Source organism: Phocoena phocoena, chromosome 10 (genome assembly GCF_963924675.1).
Source record: "Phocoena phocoena chromosome 10, mPhoPho1.1, whole genome shotgun sequence".
NCBI lineage: Eukaryota > Metazoa > Chordata > Mammalia > Artiodactyla > Phocoenidae > Phocoena > Phocoena phocoena.
Window position 1 is genome coordinate 26,212,896 of NC_089228.1, and position 21,199 is coordinate 26,234,094.

The window sequence follows — 21,199 nt, forward strand, 5'->3', positions numbered from 1 at the left end:
TCAGGGAACCAGCAGGAAGGAGGCCTGGGAGGTGGAGTCTGAGAAATCAACCTCTTGGGGCAGAGACTGGAATAGGAGGGTGGGGTAAACAAATGGGCAAGAAGCATGGTGATGATGGTGATGACGATGGTGCTGATGGAAGCAAAATACTGGGAATCAGGTTTATTCATAACCTTCTCAAGACTGAATCAAACTTAGGATCAAAAAGGCGTAGCAGGGCTTCCCTGGTGGCGCAGTGGTTAAGAATCTGCCTGCCAAGGCAGGGGACACGGGTTCGAGCCCTGGCCCGGGAAGATCCCACATGCCGTGGAGCAACTAAGCCCGTGTGCCACAACTACTGAGCCCGTGCACCACAACTACTGAGCCTGTGTTCTAGAGCCTGTGAGCCATAACTACTGAACTTGCGTGCCACAACTACTGAAGCCTGCACGCCTAGAGCCCGTGCTCCACAACAAGAGAAGCCACCGCAGTGAGAACCCCGTGCACCATAAGGAAGAGTAGCCCCCGCTCGCCGCAACTAGAGAAAGCCCGCGCGCAGCAACGAAGACCCAATGCAGCCAAAAAAAAAAAAAAAAAAGGCATAGCTACAGACAGTTCAGGTGATAATATATCATTTTCCCCTATACCTGAATTTCACAATATCATGGAACATTTAGACTATTTACACACAGTGTCAAAGCATCTGGAAAAAACATTAAAAAAATGTTTGGGGCTTCCCTGGTGGTGCAGTGGTTGACAGTCCGCCTGCCGATGCAGGGGACGTGGGTTCGTGCCTCGGTCCGGGAGGATCCCACATGCCGCGGGGCGGCCTGGGATATATGTTGCAAAAAGAAACCCCAGGGAATCCAGTGCCTTGTGGTTTGAATCCTGGAGTCCCTTAAGTCTGTCTTCTCTCCTCCACCTTTTTACACTTGTGTTTGTTTTACGTATAATGGCCAGGGTTTTTAGTTGTACTTACTAGGAGGATTAGGGAAAATATGTCTACTCCATCTTCCCAGAAATGGAAGTCCCTGTGTAACTTTAGAAACATTAGCTTATTTAAATACTTGCAGTGTAATAACGAACAAGCTCAGAGAGCTTAAGTAACTTGCCCAAGAGCCTGTTTTCGGACCTGATACCTACAGCTTATATACCCTCACTCACGATGCTTCTTTGCCAATAACGGTAACCGCCTTTATGGAACTCCATGCATCCCGGTCAGTGTCCCAGTTGCCTCCACATACTGTGTAGCTGGGTCCTTATTTATTTATTTAGCCTCTCTAATAACTTTGGTATCTACATTTTGTTAACCTATTTCTGTATGCCTGTGCTGTTGTGATGCCCTAATGGTCGGCATTGGGATGATCGTGTCTTTATAATGGGACCCTGCTATTAAACCCCTATGGTGACGGCCAGCACACTCCCACAGAAGGGTAGAGATTCAGGCTTTCTGAAAATACAGTTAGTACGTAGCAGAATTTGACCCTCACACGTTACATATGTTACGCGATACCTTTTTCGTCCGTCTGTTTTTAATCAAAAAGTTATTTTGCATTTGTTATCCACAAGCCAGCAGGCACTGGGGCCCCAAGCTCGTCAACAATGCAAGGGGCTCCCTTGTCAGACTCTTCTCCTCTCTTTGGTTGGTCATTGTTGGCAAAACCACATGAAAAAAACAAAACAAAAACAAAAACGTGGCTTTGCTATGGGCCAGGCTGGTGAGGTTGCCAGCAGATGGCTTAAAGCATTTAACTACCTGCCCTGATGTAGTGAAAATTGGATTTCTGAATAAGAATGCTCGATGTTTTATTGGTCTGGGCTTTAATTATCTTACAATGTAATGGGAGAAAAAGCTAGAGCCTTTCATTTTCCACTGGTGACTGTCATTTAGCAGACCTTTCTGACGCTTGCTTGGGAGGGAGAAACTGCTTCTACTGGTCACTGGAGCAGCCTGCGGCCCCTGCGTGAATAAAACATGCTGGGTAATTTCTGTGATGCGGCCAACACACATGTATGTAGAATCGATGCTTATTATTCTGTCAATTAACAGAGATAATTTAAAAGATTTTAAGCTTTGTGATTGTCGGGAATCCCCCACTCACGAAGAGGGTCTCTAATTTCTTTGGTTAATCCTTGGGTTCTTAATTTAGGATTTTAATGCCCACAGGGAGAAGGAATCAGACGAAAATGCTCAGCTCCAGAAAATATGCTTAAAGAGGTTTGACGTTCGAGAGACTGAAGGAATTGTTCATCCTGACGATGAAATGCTTGCTTGTATTTTCCTGAGATGGTAGCTTAGGCGGGGAAAAGGCTTGCTTTCAAAGTCATCTGAGAGTGTTTAATGATATACATTCAAACTTTTAATTTATTTTTTGAATAAATACCACATTTTCAGGCTTTAAACCAAACATATAAAGGGCATAGAGTAAAAATTTCCTTGCTATTACTGTGGCTCATTTCTCCAGTTTTTTTCTTTCTCCTTATAACCACCTTCATCTGAATTAGTTAGAAAGTCTGAATTTTTTTTTTTTTTTTTCCCCTCAAAAAATCCCGTGCACGGTTCTCATACAGAATCGCAATTGTCTTACGTCCTTTAGGGGACCAGACAGAGAATAAATGAGGACATAAATCCCAAACTATAAAACCAAGGATCCAGGGGAGACATGATAGAGTGATGTTTTCCCCTCTCTCTCCCTTGTGGACCTTTCAGAGGCTGTGTGCCTGCTGCCTGATTTCTAATAAGCCACTTTCTGTGTTTCCGAGAGCAGGAGAAGTCATGGCACTGCTCAGCTCAATAACTGGGAGTGTTTTGAGCCTTGGCTATTGTCCTGGTGGGGATCTTGGCCGTCCCCTCTCCTGTTTCCTTTACTCATTTTTTTTTTTATATTGAAGTATGGTTGATTTACATTGTTGTGTTAGTTTCTGCTGTACAGCAAAGCGATTGTTACACAAATATATACATTCTTTTTTTTCATATTCTTTTCCATTATGGTTTATCATGGGATACTGAATATAGTTACCTGTGTTATACAGTAGGACCTTGTTGCTTATCCATTCTATATATGATAGCTTACTTATCTACTCATGACCTGCCCCAGGAAATTGCAGGGCTCAGCCTTCATTCAGGCCTTTCTTTTTCTCAGTTTATGTCTCCGGCACATGAATTTTCAAACCCAACAGGAGCTTTTTTCTAGGCTGGTGTTAGAGTTTGAGAGTAATCTGCACTGAAGAAGTAAAATACAGTATGATATAAATCTCCACTGGTGCTTCTGTGCTGAAGGGAATGTGATTTAACCTGGAGAGACTTGCATTCCCAGAATACTCGCAAGATCTCTTTTCCTTTAGCACTTTTGTTTTACTCTATTTTGGACCACCTTCTCACCATAGTGTGTATATGGGGTTTAAATAGATGGTGTTGATCAAACTGTCCTTTTAAAACTTGAAACAGCTGGCAATATGTCTTCCTAGTGGTATGTTTGAAATTGGACGGATACAAATAAAGCAAGTTGTAAACAGAAATGGCCAATGTTGAGCCCAGCAGAGATATTAATACACTGAAGAATCTATTTGGAGGGTTCTAATTTCCCTAACACAGTATATTTCCTCCTGAGCTCTGACTCTGGGAAGTGGGGCGTCAGCAAGTTGCCTTGAATGCCTTAGCACCTGTCATGGTGATAAACTGTTACACAGCATGTCTGCTTGAGCAAATCCCACTAGCAATTTTAAGTTGCTCAGCCCTTTGTAGGATTCACAGAGCACAGAATATACCTAAAAATAACACCTAAATAAAAATGAGCTGATACCTCAGTTACCTCCGCCTATCACTGACACCACTTATCAGCAAGAATTCTTATCTATTCGTACGCTCTGAGATCACCTCTTTTCAAATATCTAATTTAGAACAAGTGTTACTTTTGGAAGGAACACACTTGGGAATCATTTCTTTATAGTTGCATGAGTTAGAAGAGATTCTTGCTTTATATATATATGTCCATCCATTCATCGATCCATCCATTTACAGAGTCATTCATCATTTGACGTTCATTAACCAACACAGGTTGGGTGCCAATTGTGTACCAGGCACTGTGTCAAGGGCTTAGGGCTATCTAAACGCAATAAAGTTAATTGAAAGTAAAAATTCAGTTCCTTCGTCATATTTTAAGTGATTAATAGCCACGTGTGGCTAGAGGTTACCATATTGGACAGTACAGAAGTTGAACGTCTTTATCACTGTAGAAATTGTTATTGGACAGCACTGCACTAGATTTTAAATCCTGTGTCGATAGAGAATGTGTCAACTTTGTTTACTGCTGTATTTTGGGTATTAAGCACACAGTACTTAGCATACGGGTACTCAATAAACATGAATCGATTGATTGTTTAATTGGCTGAGAGGCTGTTTTGTGAGGAGAGTCAGCTCCACTCAAAAAATGAACTGAGGCTGCATAGTTATGTGTAGATAAAAAACATTCAAAACATCTCTCTTATCTGTGTCTTTCTAAAAGCTAATTCTGTATTGTCTGTGCTATTTCAGATGGGAATGATCTCAAACACCTGAACGATTTAATAGCTTTCATGTTTCCTTGGCAGTCCCTTCCCTGAACGGTTTCATGTTCCAGAATTTCCAAACAGTTGGGACTAAGCAAGTCGAGACATGCTCAGGTTTGTATGTTTTCAGCAATGGATGGAGTTGGTGCTTTTCCTAAAGGCCTCTAAGCATGAGAAAAGGCCTAGCTATAAATTCAGTGAATATAAAATGTTTAGTAATCATACACTGTCACTAAAAGAAATAGCTTAAGTGTTTAAGAGCTTCTACTCCAGATCACAGAGATCTGGATTTGAATCGTGGCTTCACCACTTAAAACCAAGAGCATGAAAGTTCTAGTTTATTTCCTGACATCACACTATAAGGTGAGTACTACTGTTACTCTCATTAAAAAAGAAAAAGGAAACTGAAGCAGAGAGGGGTTAAACTACTTGCCCAAGGTCACACAGCTAATAGTTGTGGTGGAGATGTGGGTGAAACCCAGGTAGTCTGATTCCAAGGTCAGTTTTTTTTTTTAACTACAGTACTCCCATGTGTCTGATCTTGACTTCTTTGTGCCTCAGTTTCCTCATCTGTAAAATAGGGATAATGCTACCTAGCTCACATGAATTGTTGCAAAGATAAAACTCTTGGACACAGTATCTGCCAGCTACTGTTGGAGTTGTTTTCTCTTAAAGGAAGGTATTCATTAAGAAAAACAGCCTCATCACAAAATAAATATATAAACAACAAGGTTATAACAGTTTTCTTTTACCTATGAGACTGACAAAAACTGAAAATGAGATAACATCCTCATTTGGCTAGGGAGAGGTAAAAATGTATGCCTGGGAGCTTCTGGGAAGATGGCGGAAGAGTAAGACGCGGAGATCACCTTCCTCCCCACAGATACACCAGAAATACATCTACACGTGGAACAACTCCTACAGAACACCTACTGAAGGCTGGCAGAAGACCTCAGACCTCTCAAAAGGCAAGAAACCCCCCACGTACCTGGGTAGGGCAAAAGAAAAATGAACAAAGACCAAAGGATAGGGACGGGACCTGCACCAGTGGGAGGGAGCTGTGAAGGAGGAAAAGTTTCCACACACTCAAGCCCCTTCGCGGGCGGAGACTGCGGGTGGCGGAGGGGGAAAGCTTCGGAGCCGCGGAGGAGAGCACAGCAACAGGGGTGCGGAGGGCAAAGCGGAGAGATTCCCGCACAGAGAATCAGGGCCGACCAACACTCACCAGCTCAAGAGGCTTGTCTCCTCACCCGCCGCGGCGGGCGGGTCAGGGAGTTGAGGCTCGGGTTTCGGTCGGAGCGGAGCGCCGGGAGAGGACTGGGGTTGGCGGCGTGCACACAGCCTGAAGGGGTTAGTGCGTCACAGCTAGCCGGGAGGGAGTCCGGGGAAAAGCCTGGACCTGCCGAAGAGGCAAGAGACTTTTTCTTCCCTCTTTGTTTCCTGGTGCGCGAGGAGAGGGGATTAAGAGCGCTGCTTAAAGGAGCTCCAGAGACGGGCGCGAGCCGCGGCTAAAAGCGTGGACCCCAGAGACGGGCGCGAGCCGCGGCTGAGGGCGCGAGCCCCCGAGACGGGCGCGAGCCGCGGCTAACAGCGCGGACCCCAGAGACGGGCATGAGACGCTAAGGCTGCTGCTGCCGCCACCAGGAAACCTGTGTGCGACCAAAGGTCACTATCCACACCCCCCTTCCGGGGAGCCTGTGCAGCCCGCCACGGCCAGGGTCCCGGGATCCAGGGACAACTTCCCCGGGAGAACGCACGGCGTGCCTCAGGCTGGTGCAACGTCACGCCGGCCTCTGCCGCCGCAGGCCCGCCCCGCACTCCATGCCCCTCCCTCCCCCCGGCCTGAGTGAGACAGAGCCCCCGAATCAGCGGCTCCTTTAACCCTGTCCTGTCTGAGCGAAGAACAGATGCCGTCCTGCGACCTACACGCAGAGGCGGGGCCAAATCCAAAGCTGAGACTCGGGAGCTGTGAGAACAAAGAAGAGAAACGGAAATCTCTCCCAGCAGCCTCAGAAGCAGCGGATTAAAGCTCCACAATCAACTTGATGTACCCTGCATCTGTGGAATACGTGAATAGACAACGAATCATCCCAAATTAAGGAGGTGGACTTTGAGAGCAAGATTTTTGATTTTTTTCCCTCTTCCTCTTTTTGTAAGTGTGTATGTCTCTATGTGAGATTTTGTCTGTATAGCTTTGCTTCCACCATTTGTTCTAGGGTTCTATCCATCCGTTTTTTTTTATTTGTGTTTTGTTTTTTTCTTAATAATTATTTTTTAATTTTAATAACTGTATTATATTTTATCTTACTTTATTTTATTTTACTTTTCTTCTTTCTTTCTTTCTTTTTTTCCTTCCTTCCTTCCTTCCTCCCTCCCTCCCTCCCTTCTTCCTTCCTTTCTTTCTTTCTTTCTTTCTACTTCTACTAATTCTTTCTTTCTACTTTTTCTGTGTTTTATTCTGAGCCGTGTGGATGAAAGGCTCTTGGTGCTGCAGTCAGGAGTCAGTGCTGTGCCTCTGATGTGGGAGAGCCAACTTCAGGACACTGGTCCACAAGAGACCTCCCAGCTCCACATAATATCAAACGGCGAAAATCTCCCAGAGATCTCCATCTCAACACCAGCACCCAGCTTCACTCAAAGACCAACAAGCCACAGTGCTGGACACCCTATGCCAAACAACTAGCAAGACAGGAACACAACCCCACACATTAGCAGAGAGGCTGCCTAAAATAATAAGGTCACAGACACCCCAAAACACACCACCAGACGTGGACCTGCCCACCAGAAAGACAAGATCCAGACTCATCCACCAGAACACAGGCACTAGTCCCCTCCACCAGGAAGCCTACACAACCCACTGAACCAACCTTAGCCACTGGGGACAGACACCAAAAACAACGGGAACTACGAACCTGCAGCCTGCAAAAAGGAGACCCCAAACACAGTAAGATAAGCAAAATGAGAAGACAGAAAAACACACAGCAGTTGAAGGAGTAAGATAAAAACCCACCAGACCTAACGAATGAAGAGGAAATAGGCAGTCTACCTGAAAAAGAATTCAGAATAATGATAGTAAAGATGATCCAAAATCTTGGAAATACAATGGACAAAATGCAAGAAACATTTAACAAGGACCTAGAAGAACTAAAGGTGAAACAAACAACGATGAACAACACAATAAATGAAATCAAAAATACTCTAGGGCTTCCCTGGTGGCGCAGTGGTTGAGAGTCTGCCTGCCGATGCAGGGGAGACGGGTTTGTGCCCCAGTCTGGGAGGATCCCACATGCCGTGGAGCGGCTAGGCCCGTGAGCCATGGCTGCTGGGCCTGCGCGTCCGGAGCCTGTGCTCCGCAACGGGAGAGGCCACGGCAGTAAGAGGCCCGTGTACCGCAAAAAACAAAAAAAACCAAAAAAACAAAAAAACCCAAAACTCTAGATGGGATCAATAGCAGAATAACTGAGACAGAAGAAGGGATAAGTGACCTGGAAGATAAAATAGTGGAAATAACTACTGCAGAGTAGAATAAAGAAAAAAGAATGAAAAGAACTGAGGACAGTCTCAGAGACCTCTGGGACAACATTAAACACACCAACATTCAAATTATAGGGGTTCCAGAAGAAGAAGAGGAAAAGAAAGGGACTGAGAAAATATTTGAAGAGATTATAGTTGAAAACTTCCCTAATATGGGAAAGGAAATAGTTAACCAAGTCCAGGAAGCACAGAGAGTCCCATACAGGATAAATCCAAGGAGAAATACACCAAGACACATATTAATCAAACTGTCAAAAATTAAATACAAAGAAAACATATTAAAAGCAGCAAGGGAAAAACAACAAATAACACACAAGGGAATCCCCATAAGGTTAACAGCTGATCTTTCAGCAGAAACTCTGCAAGCCAGAAGGGACTGGCAGGACATATTTAAAGTGATGAAGGAGAAAAACCTGCAACCAAGATTACTCTACCCAGCAAGGATCTCATTCAGATTTGATGGAGAAATTAAAACATTTACAGACAAGCAAAAGCTGAGAGAGTTCAGCACCACCAAACCAGCTTTACAACAACTGCTAAAGGAACTTCTCTAGGCAAGAAACACAAGAGAAGGAAAAGACCTACAACAATGAACCCAAAACAATTAAGAAAATGGGAATAGGAACATACATATCGAAAATTACTTAAATGTAAATGGAGTAAATGCTCCCACCAAAAGACACAGATTGGCTGAATGGATACAAAAACAAGACTCATATATTTGCTGTCTACAAGAGACCCACTTCAGACCTAGAGACACATACAGACTGAAAGTAAGGGGATGGAAAAAGATATTTCATGCAAATGGAAATCAAAAGAAAGCTGGAGTAGCAGTTCTCATATCGGACAAAATAGACTTTAAAATAAAGACTATTAGAAGAGACAAAGAAGGACACTACATAATGATCAAGGGATTGATCCAAGAAGAAGATATAACAACTGTAAATATTTATGCATCCAACATAGGAGCACCTCAATACATAAGGCAAATACTAACAGCCATAAAAGGGAAAATCGACAGTAACACATTCACAGTAGGGGACTTTAACACCCCACTTTCACCAATGGACAGATCATCCAAAATAAAAATAAATAAGGAAACACAGCTTTAAATGATACATTAAACAAGATGGATTTAATTGATATTTATAGGATATTGCATCCAAAAACAACAGAATACACATTTTTCTCATGGAACATTCTCCAGGATAGATCATATCTTGGGTCACAAGTCAAGCCTTCATAAATTTAAGAAAATTGAAATCGTATCAAGTATCTTTTCCAACCACAACACTATGAGACTAGATATCAATTACAGGAAAAGATCTGTAAAAAATACAAACACATGGAGGCTAAACAATACACTACTTAATAACGAAGTGATCACTGAAGAAATCAAAGAGGAAATTAAAAAATACCTAGAAACAAACGACAATGGAGACACGACAACCCAAAATCTATGGGATGCAGCAAAAGCAGTTCTAAGAGGGAAGTTTATAGCAATACAATCCTACCTTAAGAAACAGGAAACATCTCGAATAAACAACCTAACATTGCACCTAAAGCAATTAGAGAAAGAACAACAAAAAAACCCCAAAGTTAGCAGAAGGAAAGAAATCATAAAAATCAGATCAGAAATAAATGAAAAAGAAATGAAGGAAACGATAGCAAAGATCAATAAAACTAAAAGCTGGTTCTTTCAGAAGATAAACAAACTTGATAAACCAATAGCCAGACTCATCAAGAAAAAAAGGGAGAAGACTCAAATCAATAGAATTAGAAATGAAAAAGGAGAGGTAACAACTGACACTGCAGAAATACAAAAGATCATGAGAGATTACTACAAGCAACTCTATGCCAATAAAATGGACAACCTGGAAGAAATGGACAAATTCTTAGAAATGCACAACCTGCCAAGACTGAATCAGGAAGAAATAGAAAATATGAACAGACCAATCACAAGCACTGAAATTGTAACTGTGATTAAAAATCTTCCAACAAACAAAAGCCCAGGACCAGATGGCTTCACAAGCGAATTCTATCAAACATTTAGAGAAGAGCTAACACCTATCCTTCTCAAACTCTTCCAAAATATAGCAGAGGGAAGAACACTCCCAAACTCATTCTACGAGGCCACCATCACCTTGATACCAAAACCAGACAAGGATGTCACAAAGAAAAAAACTACAGGCCAATATCACTGATGAACATAGATGCTAAAATCCTCAACAAAATACTAGCAAACAGAATCCAACAGCACATTAAAAGGATCATACACCATGATCAAGTGGGGTTTATTCAAGGAATGCAAGGATTCTTCAATATACACAGAACAATCAATGTGATAAACCATATTAACAAATTGAAGGAGAAAAACCATATGATCATCTCAATAGATGCAGAGAAAGCTTTCGACAAAATTCAACACCCATTTATGATAAAAACTCTGCAGAAAGTAGGCATAGAGGGAACTTTCCTCAACATAATAAAGGCCATATATGACAAACCCACAGCCAACATCATTCTCAATGGTGAAAAACTAAAAGCATTTCCATTAAGATCAGGAAAAAGACAAGGTTGCCCACTCTCACCACTCTTATTCAACATAGTTTTGGAAGTTTTAGCCACAAGAATCAGAGAAGAAAAGGAAATAAAAGGAATCCAAATCGGAAAAGAAGAAGTAAAGCTGTCACTGTTTGCAGATGACATGATACTATACATAGAGAATCCTAAAGATGCTACCAGAAAACTACTAGAGCTAATCAATGAATTTGGTAAAGTAGCAGGATACAAAAATTAATGCACAGAAATCTCTGGCATTCCTATACACTAATGATGAAAAATCTGAAAGTGAAATCAAGAAAACACTCCCATTTACCATTGCAACAAAAAGAATAAAATATCTAGGAATAAACCTACCTAAGGAGACAAAAAATCTTTATGCAGAAAACTATAAGACACTGATGAAAGAAATTAAAGATGATACAAATAGATGGAGAGATATATGATGTTCTTGGATTGGAAGCATCAACATTGTGAAAATGACTCTACTACCCAAAGCAATCTACAGATTCAATGCAATCCCTATCAAACTACCACTGGTATTTTTCACAGAACTAGAACAAAAAATTTCACAATTTGTATGGAAACACAAAAGACCCTGAATAGCGAAAGTAATCTTGAGAACGAAAAATGGAGCTGGAGGAATCAGGCTCCCTGACTTCAGACTATACTACAAAGCTACCATAATCAAGACAGTATGGTACTGGCACAAAAACAGAAAGATAGCTCAATGGAACAGGATAGAAAGCCCAGAGATAAACCCATGCACATATGGTCACCTTATCTTTGATAAAGGAGGCAGGAATGTACAGTGGAGAAAGGACAGCCTCTTCAGTAAATGGTGCTGGGATAACTGGACAGGTACATGTAAAAGTATGAGATTAGATCACTCCCTAATACCATACACAAAAATAAGCTCAAAATGGATTAAAGACCTCAATGTAAGGCCAGACACTATCAAACTCTTAGAGGAAAACATAGGCAGAACACTCTATGACGTAAATCACAGCAAGATCCTTTCTGACCCACCTCCCAGAGAAATGGAAATAAAAACAAAAATAAACAAATGGGACCTAATGAAACTTCAAAGCTTTTGCACAGCAAAGGAAACCATAAACAAGACCAAAAGACAACCCTCAGAATGGGAGAACATATTTGCAAATGAAGCAACTGACAAAGGATTAATCTCCAAAATTTATAAGCAGCTCATGCAGCTCAATAACAACAACAACAACAAAAAACAACCCAATCCAAAAATGGGCAGAAGACCTAAATAGACATTTCTCCAAAGAAGATATACAGACTGCCAACAAACACATGAAAGAATGCTCAACATCATTAATCACTAGAGAAATGCAAATCAAAACTACAATGAGATATCATCTCACACCAGTCAGAATGGCCATCATCAAAAAATCTAGAAACAATAAATGCTGGAGAGGGTGTGTAGAAAAGGGAACCCTCTTGCACTGTTGGTGGGAATGTAAATTGATACAGCCACTGTGGAGAACAGTATGGAGGTTCCTTAAAAATCTACAAATAGAACTACCATATGACCCAGCAATCCCACTACTGGGCATATACCCTGAGAAAACCATAATTCAAAAAGAGTCATGTACCAAAATGTTCATTGCAGCTCTATTTACAATAGCCCGGAGATGGAAACAACCTAAGTGTCCATCATCGGATGAATGGATAAAGAAGATGTGACACATATATACAATGGAATATTACTCAGCCATAAAAAGAAACGAAATTGAGCTATTTGTAATGAGGTGGATAGACCCAGAGTCTGTCATACAGAGTGAAGTAAGTCAGGAAGAGAAAGATAAATACCATATGCTAACACATATAATATGGAATTTAAGAAAAAAAATGTCATGAAGAACCTAGGGGTAAGACTGGAATAAAGACACAGACCTACTAGAGAATGGACTTGAGGATATGGGGAGGGGGAAGGGTAAGCTGTGACAAAGCGAGAGAGAGGCATGGACATATATACACTACCAAACGTAAGGTAGATAGCTAGTGGGAAGCAGCCGCATAGCACAGGGAGATCAGCTCTGTGCTTTGTGACCTCCTGGAGGGGTGGGATAGGGAGGGTGGGAGGGAGGGAGACGCAAGAGGGAAGAGATATGGGAACATATGTATATGTATAACTGATTCACTTTGTTATAAAGCAGAAACTAACACACCATTGTAAAGCAATTATACCCCAATAAAGATGTTAAAAAAATATTTACCTCTTGTAGTTATCATTATCTGTTAAAAAAAAAAAAGGTATGCCTGTACATTGCTGGTGGGAGTATAAATGATGTAACCTCTAGGGAGGTTATATCAATTATAGGGAAGGAATTGGAAATATCTATGAAGATTAAGAATATACATATCTTTTGGCCCAAGAAACCCACTCCCATAAATTTATCTTTTAGATATTCTTGCAAATGTGCTCAAAGATATGTGTTCAAGAATATCAGTTGCTGTGATACTTGATGTAGCAGAAGATTGATCTAATAGTAGGGAATTGATTTGGTAGAGAATAAACCAGGGCTTGGCACACTTTTTCTGTAAAGGGCCAGACAGTAAACGTTTTAGGCTTTGTGGGTCACAAGGTCTCTGTCATAGTGTGAAAGCAGCCATAGACAATGTACAAACGAATGGCCATGGCTGTGTTCCCATAAAACGTGACTTACCAAAACAGGGGGTTGACTGCATTTGGCTGTGGGCTATCATCTGCTCACTCCTGGTCTGGATAAATCATGGTATGTCCACACAAGGGAATATTATGCAGCCATTAAAAGGAATATGGAGCAACCTCTAAGATATACTATTAAGTGGAAAAATCCCGGTTTGGCAAGCATCTACAGAGTAACGACCATGTGCCAGACACTATTCTAAGTGCTTTACATGCATTAACTCATTCATATTCACAGTTACCCTATGAGGTAGGTAGTTACGACTACTATTACCCCTATTTTACAGATGAGGAAACCAAAGCAGGGCACATTAAGAAACTTGGTCAGCTTCCCACAACTAATATGTGTTGGAGTCAGGATTCAAACCACAATTTGAAACCCAAGACCAAGACAGGCTGTCTTCTAGAACAGGACACACCAGGGCAGCATACTGCCTCTCATGTACACAAGAAAGGGGAATTATACCAGCATTTCTTAACCTATTTTTCATAACATCTTCTGTTAGGAACCTTTTAAGATATTTTTTCCTAATGCCCCTCCAAGTGAAAATTTAATATCACAGATATTAGATCTGTTTATGTACCGTATTATCTGCACTTTATACATAAACAGTAAGATATTTCTGCCCTCATGGAAAAAAGTTTCACCCCTTTGGGGGCAATACTGCCCCGTTGAGAATTAATGGATTATATGTGTACTTACATCTTCATGGACCATCTCTGGAAGGATCCATAAGAAATTGAGAACAATGGTTGCTTCTGGGGGTGCAGTCTGGGAGGCTCAGAAGGGGAGGACCTCTGATTATATTACTTTCCACAAAAAAAAAAAAAAAGAGAAAATAAAGGTCTCTGAGTTGCCAAAAGAAGTAACCACGTAGTGAAGGAGGGAGAGGCCCCCCAAGGGAGCGCCCGCTGAGCCCCACCTTTGTCCTGGGCTGGCGGTGCTTCCGGAGCGCTAATGAGACCTCTGAGGTCCTGGGAAGCCCTTGGTTGGAGGAGGGCTGCTACTTTTTACAACTCGGGGGAGGGTTTGTTTGCCCAACTTCAGTGGTTCAGTTGACAGCCTCTCCTTCCCTTTCCCACACAACAGGCTTTCAGGATTCTGTGTTCCCCACACAACTCCAAATTGGGAAAAAAGAAATGATTTTTAGTGAGTTCTTTAACCCCCTGTTACAATGTACCTAGCCCTGCCTTAGTCTCTCCTGGACCCCAGAAATCCCCTCATGACAACAAAGCAACCTCCCCATTTATTCTTTGTTTCCCAACAACTGAAGCCTCTGCTGGATGCAACAGTATATGTGGGGGAAGAAAAGGAGTCGTGGCAAAGAGAACTGCTTAGTACCAGGATAAACATCTTCTTCTACGTTCTAAGCTTTGCTCTTTTGCACTAAACCACACCTCTGATCTGGTGTCAAAACTGTGTGTGTCATGGAGACTCTAATGACCTGGCTGAACCATTAGGGACCCTTTAGTGCACGTGAGTCAAGTGAGCGAAGAACAGCATTAAAAAACAAACGAAGTACCATGGAGTGGGATGACATTGAATTTAGTGGAAAACAGAGTGTCTCGTGTGGTAAAGGTAAGATTTGTTTTGTGTAACTTTGAGTTTAGGGCTCTATGTACTGGAACACATTCAAAATGTATTTAATTTTTAAGAGTGCCTGTACCATGGAGAGATGACCCTTGTGCTTTGATGGTCCTTTTGTGATTGCCTGTAGCTTCCATATAAACATCTCACCCCTCCAGGAATCCTTTATTCCATCCCTCTTTTTCATCTCCTCCATGGCTTATCAATATCTGCAGTTTGCTTACTGCTGCTTATTGGGGGGTGAGTGGTACAGAGGGACAGGAACGATGCCATGGATAGTCCTTAACCTATGGGCTTCAGGTCATTCCTGGCTTGCGATCTGGGGGTGGTGTAGTTTGCAAACAGGGGAATGTGAGTCGGTGAGTCATGAGGGCCAAGAGTTGCGGGCCCCGCTGTGAGCTATCTGTAAACATGCTGGAAACTTCAAAGGAGCATTAAGATTCTTCTTCCTCTCTGGCGAGTCAATCTGTTATATCACCTCTAAGTTTGCATATTCTAATGTATCACATTATAGTTGTTCAACAAATATTTACTGAGTACCTAGTATAGTCTAGGTACTGTTCCAGGTGTTGAGGACACACGTGTGTCCAGTCTAGTAAATAAAGTCCCAGCCCTTAGTGGAGTTTATATGGGAGCGGGAGAGATCTAAGGCACAAGTAAACAAATGAATACATAATGTAATTTCAGGTCTGTATGTAATCTCTCCCACTGGGCTGTAAGTACATTGAGGCAAGCATTGTATTTACCCAGCTGTTTCTCCAGCCATGAGCTGGGCTGAAGGAATGTTTAGTACCTCAAGGATTGCATGTGTAAACAATGCCTTTTAATCTACTCCAGCACCTTAGCAGGGAATGCGATAAACATTGGCTACCGGATGGGAACGCTGTCAAAGTTGGTCTCTCAATACCGGAGCACTGAAAAGCCGTCAGTTGCCCTACATTAATGCTACAGGCTGGGTCATTTTCTCACAGAAAAGGTAATGCTACTGATTGGAACAATTATCAGTTTTAATCATCGTTATCAGCTACTGAGCACTCTGACGAGGTGAATCTGCTATGAAATTTGCTTACGTGGTATCATTTTACCCTTTACTGGTGGGATAGTGTGGCAGGTAGAATAATGCTCCCCTTCCCGCCCCCAAGATGCCCACATTCTAATCCCTGGAATCTATGGATATGTTAGGTTCTGTGGCAAAGGGAACTACGGTTGCTGATGGAATCAAGTTTGCTAGTCAGTTGACCTTAAAATCAGGCGATTATCCTGGATTATCCAGGTTGGTCCAATGTAATCACAGACTTCCTTAAAAGTGGAAGAGAGGCCAAGAGGAGGTCAGAGTGATGCAACACGCAAAGAACTTGACCTGCTCTCGCTGGCTCTGAAGATGGAGAAAGAGGGTCGTCAGTAACGGCTTCTAAAAGATGGAAGAGACAAGGAAATGCGTTGTTCCTTAGAGCCTCCGGAAGGGAACAGAGTCCAGCCCACCCCTGGATTTTAGCCCAGTGAGACTTCTGTTGGGTTTCTCCTACAGAATAGTATGATAATACATTCGTGTTGTTTAAGCTACTAAGTTTGTGGTAATTTGTTTCAGCAGTCAGAGAAAACAAACAGGTTGATATCTTTATCTCCCATTGTATGGATGAGAGTCTGAGGCTCAGAGACTTTGGGGCACTTTCCCAGGATCACACAGCCTGGTTTCAATGATGGAACCAAGATAGGAATCCATGTCTATCTGACTACAAGCTGAGGCTTACCCACTGCTGGTAGGAATTTACACGATCAATTAACGCTGAAAAAGCTAATGACAACATCTACCAATGCCTAAAGATGTGACCCAGCTCTAAGCTCCTAGAATACAGATCTGGACCTCAGGTCTCCTCTGAGGAGACTGTGCTTAAAAACGTGTTCCTCCTGAGTGTGTGTGGCGCCATGTTGCGAAGTTCTGTGGAAATGTATGTCATTTCTCACTGTGAAATTTTCACAGAAGGTCTAGGAGCTTTCAGAGAGCGAGATTAACAATGCACTTGTAGAAAAGGACAGCAACGCTCAGGGCAACGTGTAGGCTATGAAATGTATCACATTCTAGAAGGAACATGATAGTGGAGATCAATCAGAAGAAACCTGAAGGTCTGAAGAGACCAGGGGAGATGATATCAGGAGAAATGTCAATTCACAGGCAAGAAGGGAAAATACTGGAAGTAAGGAAAACTACTGAGTTTGTATTTTGCTTTTCTCTCGCTCACCAAAGTGGCATGAAAGCAAGTAACGTCACATGAGATTGTTTCTAGTAAGTAGGGAGATGACTTGAAGTTCATATGAGCCAGTGAGTCTAAGTTCACAGCACAAGCCAGTTAGATTCTCTTAAGCTCCAAGAGGTCAGGTAATGAAAATATAAATAAAATAGCAGAGGCTCAAAGGCAAATCCTTTTTCAGCCACCAGGAAACCTATTAGACTTATTACAACCTCCTTCAAGTGTTTTGTTTGATAACCAGGGGGCCTGCCCCTTTAAGGAAAATACTCAACTGGACTTAAAATATTTCCCATAGAAACACAGGAGTTCCAGGAAGCCTTCTTCTGTTCTCATATTGGCCTTTTAATGTCCAATGTCCATTATTCATGGAGGCCCAGAGAGGACTGGAGGAGCCAGGGCCGTTCTTGGAAGCACTTGCTGCCAACAGGCTCTGAGGAGAATTTAGCTGAGCCCGAAAACCCAGCAAAGCCTCAGACTCCAAGTCAAGCAGGTTAAGAAATAATTCTTCATTCAGCTGGACCTTTCACACTCTCAATGACTTAATGAACTTAGTGAATCGAGTTTGATTTTATTCACGTTGGCAAATGATTCTGACAAAATCTATCCTTATATCTATGAGGGACTCAGCATCCCTATGGAAGGTCAAATGAAGCACTTGATGGTCTGGGTTATCGTTGAATGTACCCCAGTTGGACAAAGCACATCTGGCTTAAAATGTAGGAGAACAGTGGGGGGTGCACTGTTGTGGTTTAACAAGGTTTAGAGCAAGTTGTTTTGGACGCGGAGACCTGGATTTGAATTTGGCGTCTTCCCACTTCCACCTCAGTCATCTTGAGCTAAGAGGTTACTTGATCTTTATGAATCTCAGTTTTCTCATCTGCTCAACTGGTATAAAAATAGTACTTGGTCTTGCATTAAATAGGAAAGTGGAGATAAAGCGTGTGGCATTGTTCTCTGTGTAGACTAGATGCTCAGTAGATAGTAGCAATTAAGAATGATTTTTATTAGTGAAGGTACTCACAAGGATTTTGTTGTTATCTAACTTCCCTGACCTTTGGTTTTCTAACCTGATACATGGGAGTACTGCTAGCATCTATCTCATAGTGCTGTTGTGGTTAAATGCAAAATGCTTAGCTCAGTGGCTGGCACAATGTATGTGCTCAATAAATGTTAGCTGTTCCTTGATAGTTGTTATTAAAAATTCTTATCTTTGGACAGCCAGATAAAAATCACATGGCATATTGAAATTAAAGTCTTATTTATATGCTGGGTAGACTGGGAGTTAATGGGAAAAAAAAATCACTTAGGAAAGGGACAAGTTCTAGTATTTTTCCTGGCATTACTTGTCCATTATTTGAGCCTTTCAATCTTGAGTGTGAGCTCCAAGATGCCAGGAGCTGTATTTTGCTCACCTCACTATGATTAGAAGTCTTTGACTTATAAAATCTCAGGCTTATGTAAGTGTGGAGTAGACATTCAATAGACAACTAGTATTTGTAGAGTGCTGTACAGGTCATCAACCTTTCCCGCACACCACCAGGTCGGTTCTTGTCATCACCCTATGAAGCAGGATTATCTGCGTTCCCATCTTACATTCTAAGCAATAATAGTAACATTCATCCATCACTGATCACTGTAGTAGGTGATTTTGATGCTCTGTGCTGTTTTCTCTTGGCCAGTCTCTAACTTCAGCCACAGTTGTGAGGGGTAGTTCCTGCTCACGTTGACAGTGACCTGCACCTTCTGTGGCTCCCGCCTCATCCTTCCTCAAGGCTACTGTCCCCGGGAATGGGGTAAATGGGGAAGGGGAGGGCGGTGATAGCACTCGTGTCAGTTCCCCTCCTCCCACAGCCAGCATGCTGCCTAATAGTTGTTAGGACTCAAGGTCACAAGAGCCTGCTCAGTCTATAGGCAAGTGCAACCTGGAAATGTGGGAAAGTTATCAACCCTTTGGACAACTCTCAACCAGTTGAGGGGATGGAGGTTGGGAGATAAATATTCCCACTCTTGTCCCTTGCTTGAGAATTGCTGGAGCCACTCTGAACACTAGTCAGAGATCCTGACGGAACTGAGCTCCTATTGGTCTTACCAGCAACAACTAATGTGCTCTTTTAACGGATGGATTTTCCTCCTTTCCTGTCTCACTCTCCCGCCTTGTCAGTCCTGCATCCTAGAATTACCTAGAACCCGGACTGAGAATGTGCTCGCTGTATGCCAGAGGCTGCTATGATGTCTTTACACGGCTTACCTTTTTCATCCTGATACCAACCCTGTGAGGCAGAGCTTATCTTCACTGTAGAGACAGGGGAACTGAATGAATGAGTTTAGCATCTTGCAAAGGCATTTACTGACCTGCCCACGATCCCCAGTGACTGAAGGTGGTCCCTAGGGTGTAAACTCCCCTGCGTTCCAGGGTGCACCTGCCTTCAGGTTGTGGCTCCAGAGAAGTCCCTGGGCTCTGGAGAAGGCACGGAGGAAGACAAAGGACAGGCAAGTAGATGGCAGCACAGGGATTCTAACCCAGGCGGCGGGATCTCAGAGCCCACTCGTTTTATTTGGATGCTTTACCTCCTCCGAGGAAACGAAGGCTCAGGAGGTGAAGTCACATCCTGAAATACAGCTAGTGAGCAGGGAGGCTTCGATGCCAAATGAGGTCTACTGGAAACATAGACCCAAGGTCTCCTACCACACTGATTACTCTCCTTTTCAAAAGGCCAGATCTACTGTTCTTTTCTTGGAACCAGAAGGAATAAAACCAGCTTAACGAAATCCCCGTTGGACTACAGCAGCGTTTTACTGCAAATCTGCAGTGGACTCTGGAAGCATGTCTCTATCTGGACCAGGGTGGATAGTGCTTTCCATGACAGAGCCCCGATGTATTATGGGACTGTTAAGGTTGGTAAAAAGAACTGGTGATTCTGAGCATTTCTCCACTTTGGAGAATTCATGACAGCATAAGAATCAGAGGCCAGGGCTTCCCTGGTGGCGCAGTGGTTGAGAGTCCGCCTGCCGATGCAGGGGACGCGGGTTGGTGCCCCGGTCCGGGAAGATCCCACATGCCACGGAGTGGCTGGGCCCGTGAGCCATGGCCGCTGAGCCTGCGCGTCTGGAGCCTGTGCTCTGCAGCGGGAGAGGCCGCAACAGTGAGAGGCCCGCGTACAGCAAAAAAAAAAAAAAAAAAAAAAAAAAAATTCAGAGGCCACTCTGTGCCCTGGACAGTGCTGAAGAAAGCAGTCCAATTCAGCCGCTATGCCGAGAAATCAGAGATCGATGTGCGGAGAACTCATGCCTGTTCTCCTTCTTCCACTCCCAGCCCATTGCCTAATGGGTGTTAGGTCAAAGGCCAGGATGTCCTCCACTCTATCCCGCACCCACCAAGATCTTGTCGAAATGCTGATCTCATCACGTCCCTCCTCTGCTTAAATCCTTCAGTGCTTTCCCTTAGCTTCTTTAGGATAAAGACAGAATTCTTGACCGTGGTGCCCAAGCGGGACACCCCCCACCCCCCGCTCCAATAAGCAGCGACACCTCTCTCAAAGCCCCCCTCACACATTATGTGCTACATATCCGTCCTGTCTCCTGCCATCTGAGAGCTTTGCAAGCCTACTCTCTGCCTGGGATACTCTCCCTTCCACCATGTCCTTGTGAAATTGTGCGCTGTCTTGAGGCAGATTCAAGCTCCTTGACTTTCCCCTAAGCAGCTCGAGTCCCCCTCGAATCTATAAGCATTCTCATAGAATCCTGTGTCTTTGTTGCGCACAGTGTAACTGGGGTATGATTATTTTACTGTCTGTCTCCTCAATAGAATGTAAGCCTCCTGAGGTGGGGCGTGTTTCTGCTTTCGCTATTGTATCCCCAGTGCCTGGCAGAGCAGTGGGTATACAGGAGGTCCTGGAATGACGGAATCAATCAATGAACAGCCCTGGGCTCATAAAGCAAGGTCAGGGTGAGAGACTGGGAAGACTGTGCACTCATCCTTTGTTCTCTCATTGTTCAAGCTCACCAGGTTCTATTGCTGTAACTCTCCATTATCCAGCCAGCACG